Source organism: Microplitis demolitor, chromosome 2, assembly GCF_026212275.2.
Source record: "Microplitis demolitor isolate Queensland-Clemson2020A chromosome 2, iyMicDemo2.1a, whole genome shotgun sequence".
In the NCBI taxonomy this organism is placed as follows: Eukaryota; Metazoa; Arthropoda; class Insecta; order Hymenoptera; family Braconidae; genus Microplitis; species Microplitis demolitor.
The window spans coordinates 9,984,120-10,000,446 of NC_068546.1; positions in this window are offsets into that span (position 1 = coordinate 9,984,120).

Below are 16,327 nucleotides of genomic sequence, written 5' to 3' on the forward strand. Positions count from 1 at the left end.
TTTTTTTATTAAGTTAAAAATGGAAGTAAGTAATGAGCATATCCGCGATTGTCTTTTATATGAATTTCATCAAGGAAAAAGTGCTGCTGAAGCTCAAAGAATAATCTGTGCAACTTATGGTGACAGTGTTATTGATGACAGTACTTGTCGAAGATGGTTTCGGAAATTCACAAACGGAGATTTTAATTTAAATGATAAACCACGCTCTGGAAGACCTTCAACAATCAGTGACGAGAAATTGGAAGAATTACTGAATCAAGATTCTGCACAAACACAACAAGAACTTGCGAAAAAGTTAAACGTTACTCAACAAGCTATTTCTGAAAGATTACATGCTTTAGGTAAGATTCAAAAAGAAGGAAAATGGGTAACTCATGAATTAACTCCAGAACAATTAGAGAGAGAAGTTTTGACACCTGCCTGTCGTTGCTTTCACGACATAAAAAAAAAAGTTTTTTGTGGAAACTTGTAACAGGGGACGAAAAGTGGGTTTACTATGAGAATCCTAAACGTCGAAAACATTGGGTAGATCCAGGACAACCAACGACATCAACACCAAAACGTAATGTTTTTGGGAAAAAAATATTGCTTTGTATTTGGTGGGATGAGTGGGGCGTGCTATATTATGAGTTACTCAAACCAGGAGAAACCGTTACTGGAGAACGCTACAGTTGTCAATTAAAAAAATTAGCAGATGAAATTAACTGTAAAAGACGATTTGCGGGACAAAAACCTCGACCAGCGATACTGCAGCATGATAACGCCAGGCCTCATAGAAGTTCAATCGTCCACCACACTATAAATGATTTACAGTGGGAAGTTTTACCGCACCCGGCGTATTCACCAGACCTTGCACCGTGTGATTTTCACCTATTCCGTTCATTGCAAAATTACTTGGCTGACAAACACTTACAAAATGAAAACGAAATACAAAAAACAATAGATGATTTCATTTCGACAAAAGATCAAGCCTTTTATCGCCGTGGGATCCATCAGTTGCCTGAGCGTTGGCAAAGGGTAGTAGATGCTGATGGTGGTTATTTTGATTAAAATTTGTATTTTATTTAAAATTTTTAAATATATTTTTTTTTGACAAAAAACGGGTAGAACTTTTTTGTACACCTAATAAAATGAACGGTCATTCAATAAATAACTGTCGTAAAAAAATTCACAGTGAAGGAAAACGCGACGGTTTAAATGCAAAACCGAGTACAAGTACAGGAAATGACCAAGCGTTCCCTCGAGTCAGCGCTCCGATGGAAAACGTAGCAATTCAGCCCCTAAATTTAAACAAAAACTAAGAATACCGACAGAAACTTATTCCGCGGGTGCCATGTCAATTGATTATAAACCTACGTCAATTATGTTCAGATCCAAATATATAATATCTAGCTATGGGAAAATTTTAGTAGACACCGGATGTAAATTAAATTTAATAAAATACGGGGAAGTAAAATATAAAAAATTAATCGATGAATCATATTGTTACAAATTAAACGGTGTCTCCGAAGCCATCACTTTGGGGAGAATAAAGATAGAAATTTTTAATAAAGATACTTATTTTCATGTAATACCAGACGGATTTCCTTTAGATTATACGGGCATACTTGGCATGGAATTTTTACGAGAACACGGCGAAGTAATAAATTTAGTAGACAATACGGTAACATTTAAATATTTAAATAATCTACAAATATCATTAACAGAAGGAGAATATTCTGTTTTAAAAGCTCGTAAAAAATGGCAATGTTTGTTCGAGTCGATAGTAAACTTGAAGAGGGTTACATACCTGGTATTGAATTTAAAAACGGTATTTACGCGGGAGATGCTTTAGTAAGTAATAATAACGGAATCGTTTATTTGTACGCCATAAATACTCTTGACAAAGATGTAAAAGTAAAAGTACCCGTAATTCCTCTGTACCCGTTCGGGACAAGCGAAGACGATGATACGACTTTGACGCAAGACGACACAGATAAATACGATGACAGTACCAGGGCCCGGGAAAATCGTGTTGACCAAGTGTTAAAACTCGTGCGTTTAATACATCTAAATGAGGAAGAGCGTAAAGCAATAGTTTCTCTAGTAGAGAAATACGCTAACCTATTCCACATTCCGGGAGAATCACTGCGCGCTACAGAAACTGCGACTCATACTATACCTACTACCGATGACCTTCCTGTAAATACTCGACAATACAGACACCCTCCAGCACAGAAAGACAAAATAGAAAAACAGATAACAGAACTACTGTTAATGGATATTATTGAACTTTCGACCTCACCATATAATTCCCCTTTATGGATTGTACCCAAAAAGGCTTTGATTCTAAAGGCAATAAAAGATGGCGTTTAGTTATAGATTATCGTAAATTAAACGATAAAACCGTTAAAGATGCATATCCACAGCCTTATTTGGTATGAAAACATTTAGACTGTATCTCTATGGCAGAGAGTTTACTCTTGTCACCGATCACAGACCGCTGGTGTGGGTAAATAATATTAATGACCCAACATCGCGTGTAATGAGATGGATTGGACGGCTTAAAGAGTTCAAATATACCGTGTTATATAAGGCGGAAAAAATAAACTCAAACGCGGACGCTTTATCGCGTAACCCAATAATTGAAAACCGGGAAGTTTATCCAATTAAAATTAAATAGCGACCTGGAAAACCCGGAATCGCTAGGTTGAGGACTTCAGATCCTTCAGACGATGGTAAAGTCTTTAAAACGAAACCTAAATACGAAACTAATCCAGAGTCAATTAGCTCTAATAATGATAAAAATAAATTATCTACAAATTTTAACAAAAATAATAATTCAAGTTCAGAGGAAATTACTCCAAGTAATAAAATAATTCGCGATAAAAATAAAATTGCGACTAACTCAGTCGACGGAGTTAGAAAAATAAATTCGAAAATTCAAAATCTTGAGCAAAATACTCAAGCGGTCGGTCTGGAAGATTCGGTCGAAAAACGTCAAATTCTCGAGCTAAAAACTCAAGCGGTTGGGCCAGCCAGTAACAATACTACAGACCCAGTCGTCAAACCCACTAGCGATGGCAATAGGACTGATCACCCTATCGACCCACGGTTAGTTAAAAATAATAAAAACGGATGTATCGGTAGAAATAAAAATTGAAAAATGAAAATATCTGACGTCAGACGATAGAATCCATATAGAAAAATTTTCGAGTACTGAATCATTAAGCGAAGATGATTTAAGTAAAAATAAAAATAATAAAATGTTTACAAAGTTGGAAACAAATAATCCTCAAGAACTAAAATCAAATTCAATAAATAAAAAGTTTCATTCTAAAAATCAGAATAAAGACAATAAAAATAAAGTAAATCCTAACAAAAGTTCAAATCGCATACAGAAATCTAACGAGAATGCGAAATTAAATAAGAATTATAAATCCAAAGTCGTATCAAATCCAGAACCAGATAAATCAATTACTCTTCCTGATTATTCTGACGGATCATCGTCATCAGGAGACATGTATGATGCTGTAACTCTGAGAAAAAAAATCATTAAAGACAACCCTTCGTATTAAAGTGACGAATCTGATATGACAGATTTCGGTTCGTCTTATATTTCTAATAATTCTATAAACTCTTCAAAACATAAAAATTCACGTAATTTAACACCATCACCTCAATCTCCAAATTCACAGATACCTGAAAGTAGTGAAACCACGAATACTCCATTATCATTATTACCCAACGTACGAACACAAGCTACATTTACACATCCAGACCCAAAAATACAGACAGATAAGAAAAATGCAAAAATTAATAAAAATAAATTTAATCCTTCTCAAATCAAAAGGACAACTAAAATGGCAGAGTTTACACCCTATCCTACAATATGTACACGTAGAAAAATAAATAAACAAAGTAAGGAAATTGAAAAAATAATTATTCCAGAAACTTCTGACGATGAATCAAACACTGACGAGACAGAAATGACTTATCCAAAAAGATATTGAGAAAATTCAAATGACATTAGTACTGAATCACCTATCGAAACAATCCCTATCACTCCAAGAACTCCTATCAAAACCAAATCCGTAAATAAGAAAGACATGGGAGGTGCAATCCCTTGGTCTTCTGACGAAGGAGCCGATTATCCAAAAATTATGGACGTTTCTGCGGTAATTCATAACGAACCAGAAAACACCATAAACATGTCAACTAACGACATAGAAGAAAATTCTTTTGTAATTGAACTCATGTCAGTAGAATCACTCGGCGAAACAACAACCACAAAAACTGACACAATAACACAGAAGAAAATAGCCATTATAAATACAGAAAAGATAAAAACAAATACTACAAAAATAAACCCAAATTCAACAGACGCAGACAAGAACAGACCTCACGGTACTGATGCAGGACAAATACATACTAATTAAATTACACCAGAACTACGTAGGTCGACTAGAAAACGTATAATCAAAACATGTTCATGCTGTGCAGACTACGACGAACATACACATACACAAAAACAGATTCCAAATAAAATACAACGCCTTGCAAAAAATTTTTAAAATAAAACGAAAAAGCCAAATAATAAAAATTCACAACCCAAATTACCAGACATAATGGTGACTCTAAAAGCAATTAAACGTCAATAAAATTTAAATCATAAACGGACTAATGATAGATTGTCAACAATAACCGAAAATACAAGCCCAGCAAATTCACAACAAACTACATCACGTAGAGAATCACAAATTCCTACATTAAATTCACCTGTTGATCGAAATTCAAAATCGCCTGAACGAATAAATTAATCCAACGACCTGAATTTCGATCAACAGATAAATATAGCTGACGACAAAAATTTCGAACAGATAGAACAAATAAATTCATTTATTGACCAAAATTTTGACCAACTTGAACAAATAAACTCATCTGATGACGAGACAGACATACGACAAAATTTGACACAATTATATTCAGACGGAAATCAAAACAAATCAAACAACAATGCGATCATAATAGCAAACGACAATTTATCTAACGAGGAAATAGACTCTGACGGTAGTATATCTATAATTTCAAACACTTCAAACGATTACAGTAACGAAAACGTACACGGAACAAGAGATAACTTAGAGATGCAGAAAAATTGTTATTTATGTTTTATTAACGCCGATGGTACCGTACCGAGCGAAATCGGAAAACCGTTTTTAGTGTAAGGAAATTTAAAATTAAGCCCTTTAACTAATCATCAAATAGGTCAAGTAATCAAAATGGGAACATCTAAAAAAAAAGTATTTGCGTTAGTAACTCAAAGTGATAGTCGAGATACACCAACTGAAAAAGATTATTGTAAAACCTTTAAAAATTTTAAGTTATTTATGAAAAAATCAAAAATAAAATCAGTTAGTATTTCTCAGGGTAGAAGCAACTTATCAAAAACAATTTGGACAAAAATTAAAAATATTATTGCTAAAATTTTAAAAAATAGTGATTTAAAAATAATTATTTGTAGAGATGAAATAATAATGCCTCCAGTAGAAGAAAGAGACAAAATAATAGCCAAAAATGACGAAACTTCAATAGTAGGACATAAGAGAGTGACTAAAACTTATAATAGAATTAGAGAGAAATATTTTTGGGATAATATCAAAAAGCATGTTGAAGAAATATTGTTTTGCAGTACCCTTAATGACCACGACGGCCAAAGATATCGCGATAGCAATAGTCGAGAATTATATATTAAAATACGGTTGCCCGAAAGTAATTTTAGCAGACCAAGGTCATGCTTTTATAGGTAAAGTAATGGGTTGCGTAGCAAAAATTTTCATAATGGAACAAATAAAAACAACAGTTTTCCATCCTCAATCACATGGTTCTCTCGAGAGAAGCCATCAAGTTTTAACTGATTATATTAAATATTTTACAAGTCACGATGATTGGGATAAATGGTTACCTCATGCCACTTTAGCTTACAAAACGAGTGTATATGAAGGTACAAAATTCACGCCGTATAGATTAGTTTTTGGTAAAGAAGCACGATTACCATCTGAATTTTCCTATTTAGACGAGATTCCTACATACGCAGATTCGGTTAAGGAACTCGCAACTAGATTATTGGAAACACGAAAGGAAGCAAGACGTAATTTAGAAAATTCAAAACAAAGATCTAAAGTACAATATGGTAAAAAAATCAACCCGAAAAAATTCAAAATACACGGAAAAAAAATTCCCGGATTTTTTACGATTTAACTATCATAATTCTTATTGTATGGTATCGTAACGATGGACTATAAAATTTAAATCATAAGTTTTACAATAGACTATCGTAAATTTTGTTTTATAATTAATACTACTACAAGATAGAAAAAATCAGATACTATACAGTAAATTATACAAGTTGTGTTAATAAAAATTACAATGCAACGATCGTAAAATAAATGAGTCGGTAATGTAAAATTTCTTTAAACATAAAAGTATGATTAGAAGTCAACGGAGTAAAATTTATTTTCTTAAAAAAGTAGAACTTACAATAAAAAAAAAGAAAATTTATCATTTTGTTTTTTTTTTTTTTTTTTTTTAATAATTAAATTGACAAGGTAAATACAATGTCGAAATAAAAATAAAACATGTTGAAGTAATAATAATAAAACATTTATTTAATATTTTTTGAAATATACTTTTTGATATATAAAATTTAATAATTATTATTAATTATTTATTAATTTAAATTATAAGTTATAATATCACTTCAGGTTCAAAAAGTATTATACTTGTTTCTTTTTGAATGAAAATAACTCATTCCTTTATATCCAAAATATGCACATGTAGGAAATTAAAAAAACCATAGGTGCAATTTTTTTGAATTTTTTTTTTTTTCATAATTTCCCTCGCGATTTTGAATCACCCTGGAAACACGGTGGATTCACGGTGGATACACCGTGTATACACGGTGATAAAATGGTACAAACCCACCCTGTAACCACACTGGCTCCACCATGATTCCACCGTGTTTCCACTCCCAGGGTGTTTCCAGGCTATTTCCAGGCTGATTCAAAACCGTCAGGGTTATCATTTTTAAACAAATCCAAAAATTATTAGGCGTCAGCTAACTTCAGAAAAAAACAATGACAATGATACTACATGTTTATAAAAATAAACTTCATGTCAAGATAAATAATTTTAAAACGAACGAAATACCCACAGAATATTTAGTTTAATAAGAAATGAATGATAATAAATATACTTACACCACCAAATTATTATATTATTATATTCCTTAATTTATGTAGGTTTGTCATGAAGAAAGCACAGTTTTCTTTTAATTTTTTATTTTTCAATTTCTGCACTACAGTGGAGGTAAAGATGCACTGATTTATAAATATATATTTTTGAACCACACATAATACGAACGAAATAGATGTTATCATTTGTATATACATATATACTCTCACACAAGTATCACATCATGGTATTGTGACAACATGTGTCTTTCAAACGTAAACGTTTCAGATGGCATATACTATACCATTTCAGAAAATTTACAATCCAACTATCGTAATTTTTGTGGCTTGTATTGTAAAAACATAGAGGCAGCACTGTAAATTAAGAGGAAGAATAAAGAAATAATATTATAATTAAATCTTATGTTTCATTCTTTTACTATTTACGATAGTAAAATTGTAATATTTCTTATTGAATTTCATGCAACAAACTCTTAATTAAATTATGATAGTGAATAGTAAAAAATCTCTTAGAAACTGTAAATCCTACCAAAAACAGATTCTCTGTATAAAGTCGCGCCAAGTACACGTTTAAAATTTTTTAAAAGTAAAAAAAAATTATTTTTTACAAAAAAAAAAGTCAAATCGAAAAAATACCAAGTACCTAGTATGATGCAAAATCATAACAAACATTTTCATAAAATTTCAAAAAAAAATTGTATAACAAAATTTCAATGTACTTGGTGTGCTTACAAAAGAGTAAGAAAAAAAAAAAACATATTTGATTTTATTAGAAATTAATTTTGCTTGAGTATATGTAGTAACGCACACCAAGTACATTGAAATTTTGTTATATAATTTTTTTTTGAAATTTTATGAAAATGTTTGTTATGATTTTGCATCATATTAAGTACTTGGTATTTTTTCGATTTGACTTTTTTTTCTGTAAAAAATAATTTTTTTTTACTTCTAAAAAATTTTAAATCTGTACTTGGCGCGACTTTATACAGAGAATCTGTTTTTGGTAGGATTTATTTTTTTTTGTAGTGTTATTATATTTTTCAATTTTTAGTATTATTTGACGCATAATTCATTGTTTGTCAATAATAAAGTATTATTTAGAGATCTATACATATTTTCAACGCAATTACTAAGAAAAAATGATAATTTAATTGATCTGTAGATAGCATTAAATTATATACATATATACACTGTAGATCCCTTATTAGAGAGGTACATTTTAAATATAGACATTGCGGGTAGCTAGATAGAACATGAGAAAGTTAATCACGGATTATATATTGAAAATTTTTAAAATTATCTGATGCATCATTAATTGTTAGTCAATAATAATTACTTCATTAGAGATAATTATATGTATTTTTGACGCAATTACTACGTAAACATACTTCAACTGATCTACATTTATATCTGTACATACATATATATGTATATATAGCACTAAGTTGCCCGATTTTGGTACTGTTTAGCGGATATAACTTTATATACAACAGAACGAAATTCAAAATTTTGACGTTATTATTGACTACAAGTTGTAACCAACATTCCTAGAAAGTTGACGATAATCGACTGCCTCAACCTGACGCCAACTTTCTGAGAAAATTGAAGTCAACTTTCTGTCAACCCTGTCAACTAAGGGAATGCCAGCCGTTGGCACACATTTTCTCAGAAAATAGGCGACTAATTGCCGTCAACTTATGAAAATGCCAACAATCTTTGCAGCCAACTTGATAACAAGTTGCTGCAGTTGATTGCCACTAGCTTGCTTCCAACTTGATTATCAGAAATCGCTTATGGCTGAAGTTGTATATCTCAGCTCCACTTACTTAACTCCTCATTATAAACCAACTCAATGTAAACCGATCTGATTTATTCTGATTGCAATCGTTTTTTGGTCGTTTGTCGATCAATGTCGGTCTATCAAAGTTGTTTGTGAGTTAATTGCTTAATTATGAAAAAGTAAATAAAAATTAGCCTTTAATTTTTTCTATTTGACCCCTCTACTTTGATATTTTATTAATTTTTTCATTTAAATCAGTAGGAAATCGTTTGTCGATGATTGCCGGTTAAAACAAAGAGAACAGTAATTTATTTATAATAAAAATGTAATTAAGAAACTAGATTTGCCATTAGTAGTCTTCAATAAAAATAATATTTTTTTCTTTGCATAAAGATAATAAATCTTCCGATTAAAAATAATTATATGTTTCCATTCGTTAAAAACGCGATTTTCAAATTTTGCTAATAAGGTATTGACAGGTAGCGCCACAATGTTAGATGTACGAAATAACCCTAAAAGCCACCTTAGCTAGAAATTGATAGTAATTTGATAATTAAAATTATCGAAGCTTGCTGTCCGAATTGGGCGACAATTTGATATCAAAACTTGGAAAAAAAATTAGCGGTTGATTTTTCTTTAATTTAGAGGTCACTTTTTGATTACTAGAAAAAAACACTAATAAAAGTTCCCATGAAATTTTCGTCAAATGTCTGATAACTTCGGGCATTTCCGTTTTTGACGGTATTTTGTATATGACTTTTAAAATAAATTTGGATTCGAATTCGGATAGTAAGTTTACGTTAAATTGTATCGCAAGTTTTATGCAAATTCTCGTCAATAACGGAATAGCCCGAAGTTGACGGACATTTGACGAAAATTTCGAGGAAACTTCCGCAACTTAAATTTTACTAAGTAAACTGTACAATTAGGGAATATCCTTACAATTAGCATTGATTTTTTATAATATTACTCGATTAATATTAATGTACGAATAATTATTATTGTACGGCTAAGTAAGTAGAGCTGATTTTGGTACGTCCTAGCGAATATAACTGCAATATCAAGAAGTTTAAATATTTTTAATAGACACCCCAATACCACAGTTTCTTAGCAAAAGTTTCCTGGGAAATTTCATCAAATGTCCGTCAACTTCGGACAATTCTGTTTTCGAGGACAATTTATATAGAACTTGCTATACAATTTGACGTAAATTTACTACCCGAACTAAAATGCAAATTCATTTCGAAAGCTTACTAGAAAAATTTTTCGTCAATTTCCAGGTAAATTTTTACTCCAATTTATTGTTAATTTCACTTGAAAAATTGTAAACTATTTTTTTATATACAAGTTGTAGACATTTTTAAGTATAAATTTAATTACCTTCTTAAATGGTAAGAATGAACATTACCGACTTTTATGTGTAGCAAAAAGTGTTACCTCGAAATTGAGCAAAAATTAACCGTAACTTTTTCTTTTTAACTTTTGCTGTTAAATTGGCGGCAAATTCGTGAAGCAAATTTTCAGTAATTTCAATGTCAAATTACTGTCAATTTCAATCTAAAGTAGCTATTCGGAGTTCTTCAATTTAATTTTATTTAAGCTACTTGGTAAAAAATTGACATTAGTTTGATTGAAATAGTTGTCAAGTTTTTTCTTCTACTTATGACTATTTGCATGCAACTCACAACAATTTCAAGTAAAACTAAAGTAAGATGTATAGTTTTTTCTGTAGTATTTATGCAAAAGCGGGGAAAATTGATTAAAATTATAATAATGAACACTGACGGCAAATAAAGAAAATTCATCTTAGATAACAAAACGGATTTATTTATGATTATGAAACGTATTTATTTATGTTCATAAAAAATTTCCGTATGAAACTACAGTAAAAAATACAGACCGAAGCACCGCTGGTGGCGCAATAATGAATCATTGGTATAAAAAAATTTCAATGTTTTACTCAATCGTGGCTTTTCTTATAACTTTTTATTCTCTGGCAGTGCCCCTAACGCATGAAAAAATTTATAAAAGTGTCTAAATTGGGGGTGCTATAGTATATGCTGGCCTAATTTCATTATTTAAATTAGTTCTCATAACTAAAATGAATAAAGTTTTATAATTTTAAGACGAACGATCAATTATCTTTCGAATAGAGAAGGCATTTTCTGAAAATTTATTATTTTAAAAAAGTTTTCAAAAATGAGAGCAAAAAACCACTATGTTTACGGTATAGATACACGGTAGGCTCGCGCCATGACACTTCACACATATACATGTGATTGAACGTGTACTTGGCGCGAGACACTACCGTATATCCTGATTTTCCTATCATATATTTAAAAATTACAGATGATAAAAGTAAAGTTCAGGATTACGATATTAATATTGGAATATTTCGTCGAACTTTTTTTCCGTGTAGGTCAAAACATATTCTTATTAAAGAATCAAAGAGAAGGTAAATTTGATGATAATTATTTAGGTTCGTATAAAGTTACAAAAGTATTTCCCGATAAAAATAATATAGAATTCGAATACAAACCTGGAAAGAGGAATATAATTCATTGCGACAGAGCGAAAATAGCGCATTAGAATCGAAGTTTTTTTTTCTATTACCTCTCTTTACCTATCTTACTACCAACCTTCATTCGAAATTTACAAGAATATCCGAGCAAACCCCATAAAAATTTATGAGAATGAGCCGAGACAACTTTTCTTTCAAATTGTTTGAATCACTAATAGAAATTCTAAGAAAAAAAACTAACAAATAAGTAACAATATAAATATACATAAATAGATTATAAAAAAAAAATGCTACTAATTGAAATTGAGAAATAATGCTGAGAATATTAAAAATAAGCTTCCTAACTATGAATTTGCGTGAAAAATTGAATAAGAAAAAAAGCAGACAGAAAAATAATTTTTTCTTAACAATATAAAGGCTCAAATAGAAACATAAGACGTAGACTTAAGAAAAATGTAAAATAATTTTTTTTTTTCTAGCAAATATGAACTTATGACTTTGAGTAATAGTAAACGCTAATCCAATTTTTTTTTAATTTATCTTGAGAAAATTTAGTATAAATTTAAAAGTAGTAAAATTTTGTTTTTTATATTACATTTAGAATAGCACTATATAATAAAAAAAAAGAGATAAAATTTTTTTTCTTTCATAATAAGATAATAAAAATGTATAGAAACGAAATATAGATAGTTATAATTTAAATCGCATGTCAAACAAAAAAGTAAATAAAGTGAAACCAAAAACAAACAAATAAAATATAATTGTAAATATGTACTGAATAGAAAAAAAAGAATAAGGAACAATTTATAAAAAAAAATTAACATACAAATGGATATAGATTGATATAAAAAAAAAATTTGAAACAAAACAAAATTTATTTCTACCAAGACAACTGAAAATCGAAAACCACTAATTTTAGCTAACGAAGATTTTGTCCATCCATTCATATCTTATAATTTACTAAACACAAATAATAGAAATGCAATAAACAATCAAGTAACTTCAATAATTTAAATGATACGAAATTTATCTCTGAAATGACACTTGATCATTTCAAATCTCCAGCCAGAATCTAAACTATAAATTAATTTGCTAATATTAATACATTAACATTTAAAAACTAAATAGTTGTATAATGTTTTCTGTTTAAAATAAACATTTAGATGCTAAGCTACAGATTGGTATACCGATTTCAAAGCGTTGAAATAGATGAAATAAAAACAATTGCCTAGAATAAAAAAAATTAAATTTTCAACGAGAGCTAAGGCCCAAAACAAGCGGAGCGCTCGTCTACCGGGTGGGGAGGTGTTACGTCCCAGCCTGCTCATCAGATGTCTCTGGCTATTTTTAAATAGTAATTATGGAGAGACCGATCTGAGACCTAACTAATTAATTAAAATGCATATTGAAAATTTAACAAGTGACATAACTAATAAGTCACCCTATATCATAGAGAATAATTTAATAAAATAAAATAATATAATAGAATTTAATACAATAATATAATATAATGTAATAATATGATGTAATAGAATATAAAATAGTATAAATTATGTAGAATATTTACAACATATTGATAAAGTAATTTTTCTCTTAATATTTGTAATGCACAAATAAACGCTGACGCCTCGAGCAAATCCTCGAGACGTGCAGGTGCAAAAACATCTATTTTGTTCTAAGATAACTTTTGTTCATAGATAAGTGACTCATTTGTTAATAACAAAAACGGAGAAAACGTGAGAACGGAGAATGGATCATTCGAGAATATTGCTTATCTCGATCCACCCCTCTATATCGAACGATGCGCGGGCCTGATGCCTAAGCACCTCGTATTGATGAGAGACTTACTCTAGTTTTTCTCGATCTATAGAAATCAATCTGGAATATAGAATCATCGAGAGCAGCCAGGCTCAATATTAAAAACTCAACTTCTTTCTCACACTTTTGAAGTTATTGTTAGGAGAACTATAACAAATTTATAAATTGATTCAATTGTATATTCTCACATTATTAAAATTATTCTTTCACAATCGAATAAATCGGATTGAGATATAAAATAATATATAATTAAACAACCAGTTTATTTCAATTACCGAATGGTGGCTATTTAACCCATACTTAATAATTATTTATAATTATATGTAAGTTCTCATTACGTCCAATTCAAATCGACCGCTCAACTACGCCAGCGCCAAAACATCAACCAAGACGTAACATTTGTTACAATATATATATATATATATATATATATATATATATATATATATATATATATATATATATTTATATATATATATATATTAGGATGCTTCGTTTCCGGCGAAAGTATTTTTTTTTGTTGCTCATCAAGCAAAATATTGTTTTTTATGCTAAAACAAAAATCCCTGCCAAGTTTAAGCTTTTGATTCTAATCCTAAGTACTTTCCATTTGATCTCAAAGATTTCCCATTTAAAATACACGTAAATTAAATTATTTTTTTTTTAACTTTCTAATACTCAGCTGCGTTATATGATATAGACGCGGTTTTGGTCGCAAATATTAGGGCATTTAGTGTTCTTCAAAAGTGCCCATGGTAACTTACCTGTAATTCCAGCTGTTTTACTAATGTCTGCTGAGGAAGTCATTTTTCGTATCAAATTGACCTTTATTGGCTTGCAGAACGTAAACCAATGAATTCTCACCAAAAATGTTGATAGGAATTTTATAAGAAATTTTATTCCCTTCAAAAAAAGCCCTATGAGTCCAGTCGCTAAAGTCCATAGTTTCCGAGGTACAGGATTTTTTATAATTCAAAAAGTAAAATAGAAATTGTCATTTTTTTTTTTTTTAATGTTATATTTTTCAAATTATTAAGGTTACTATAATTCGGAAACTATGGACTTTAGTGACTTGACTTATGGAACTTTTTTGAATGGAATAAAATTTCCTATAAAATTCCCGTTAACATTTTTGGTGAGCATTCATTGGTTTACGTTCTGCAAGCCAATAAATGTCAATTTGATACGAAAAATGACTTCCTCAGCAGACATCAGTAAAACAGCTGGAATTACAGCTAAGTTACTATGGGCACTTTTGAAGAACACCAAATGCCCTAAAATTTGCGACCAAAACCGCGTCTTTATCATATAACGCAGCTGAGTATTAGAAAGTTAAAAAAAAATAATTTAATTTACGTGTATTTTAAATGGGAAATCTTTGAGATCAAATGGAAAGTACTTAGGATTAGAATCAGGAGCTTAAACTTGGCAGGGATTTTTGTTTTAGCATAAAAAACAATATTTTGCTTGATGAGCAACAAAAAAAATACTTTCGCCGGAAACGAAGCACCCTAATATATATATATATATATATATATATATATATATATATATATATATATATATATATATATATATATATATATATATATGTAGCGTTGCTACAGTAATTACGATCGATCAATTTCGGCAATTTACGCCGAACATCGATTTTTACATATTCCGTCTCTACCTCATTCGTAGAGACACTACAATTACAAGATACACCGCTGAACTGCGTACACTTATTCAAGCAATATTCATTTTGTATACTTTTTTTTACTGTGTTAATTACGTTGGTTAAATAAAACATTTATTTAACATTATTAGTTGGTTTAAATGATTTATTTTAATATAATTAAATTTTCCCCTTAACCACTAAATTGGTGACCCCGACGTGATTTCTTTTCAAGGGAAGCGTCGAACACGTGCGTTACACAGTCTATAAAATCTCGCAAGTTCTCGTGTCGTTTTGCCGCGAATATTTTGTCACGTTGCCGATTCACCGGCGAGACCGTGATTTTTTATTTACAGTTTTTTTTGTGTGAATTTATTTTTGAGTTAATTAGTGCAGTGATTTTTTTATCTTTCTGCAGTTTTATATCATTTTTATCTTTTATCACTGCTGGTGCATTGCTGGGCATCTTATGGACGTTATGCCGCATTAGTGTTGATTCAACGGACCTTTACTGCGAATCGAATAGTGATAAAAGTCTTCGCGAGCTGTGATAAAAATTGTAAGTAATTTTTCGTGCAGTGTCGCGTATTATTTTCTTTCCGTTACCGGAGATACCATCAAGAATTAAGCTGATACACCGGCTGCACATTCCTGAGCCGTGCGTCATTGATAATCTTTCGGTAGCACAGTACCGAATTAAAGATATTGTTAATGGATGGTGTCAGACTCTGAAACTGAGAGTGACAAGAAAATAAAATAATTTTAAGTGCAGGTGATATTATTATTATTATTTGAAATATTCTTTGTATATTCAATATTTCAAAATGTACGCATCCGCCGCAGAGAAAATCGCTGCTTTGCTTAAGTAACTTGCGTTGTTGGCTGCCGAGTATAGTGGAATACTTACTCAGGAGCAACTTCCAAATACAAGATCCTGAGTACACCGACACCATCGTCCTCGGAAAGTTAAAAAAGTCGACTATTGTTGGTACTATTACAAGCATTGTGAAAATGCCCGATCGTGCATTCCGGGCTGGAAATGGCAGGGAAACTTAAACGAGAATCAGTAGAGGCGGCTAATGATTCTCAATCGATTTCTCGGATTTTTATCGGATACCGAATTACAGGAACGGAATATCATGTCGATTCCCGCTCCAATTTGTACGTCTTTCTACGCGGCTGGCTAAAATCACTCAGTACACCCAAAGGTTACTAATTGTATGCCACGAACGGTTCGATAATCCAAACCTATGGCTTAAAATCGATTATATTGAACCTTGGACTTCGCCGTGAATTCTCATGGAATTTTATATTTGCTA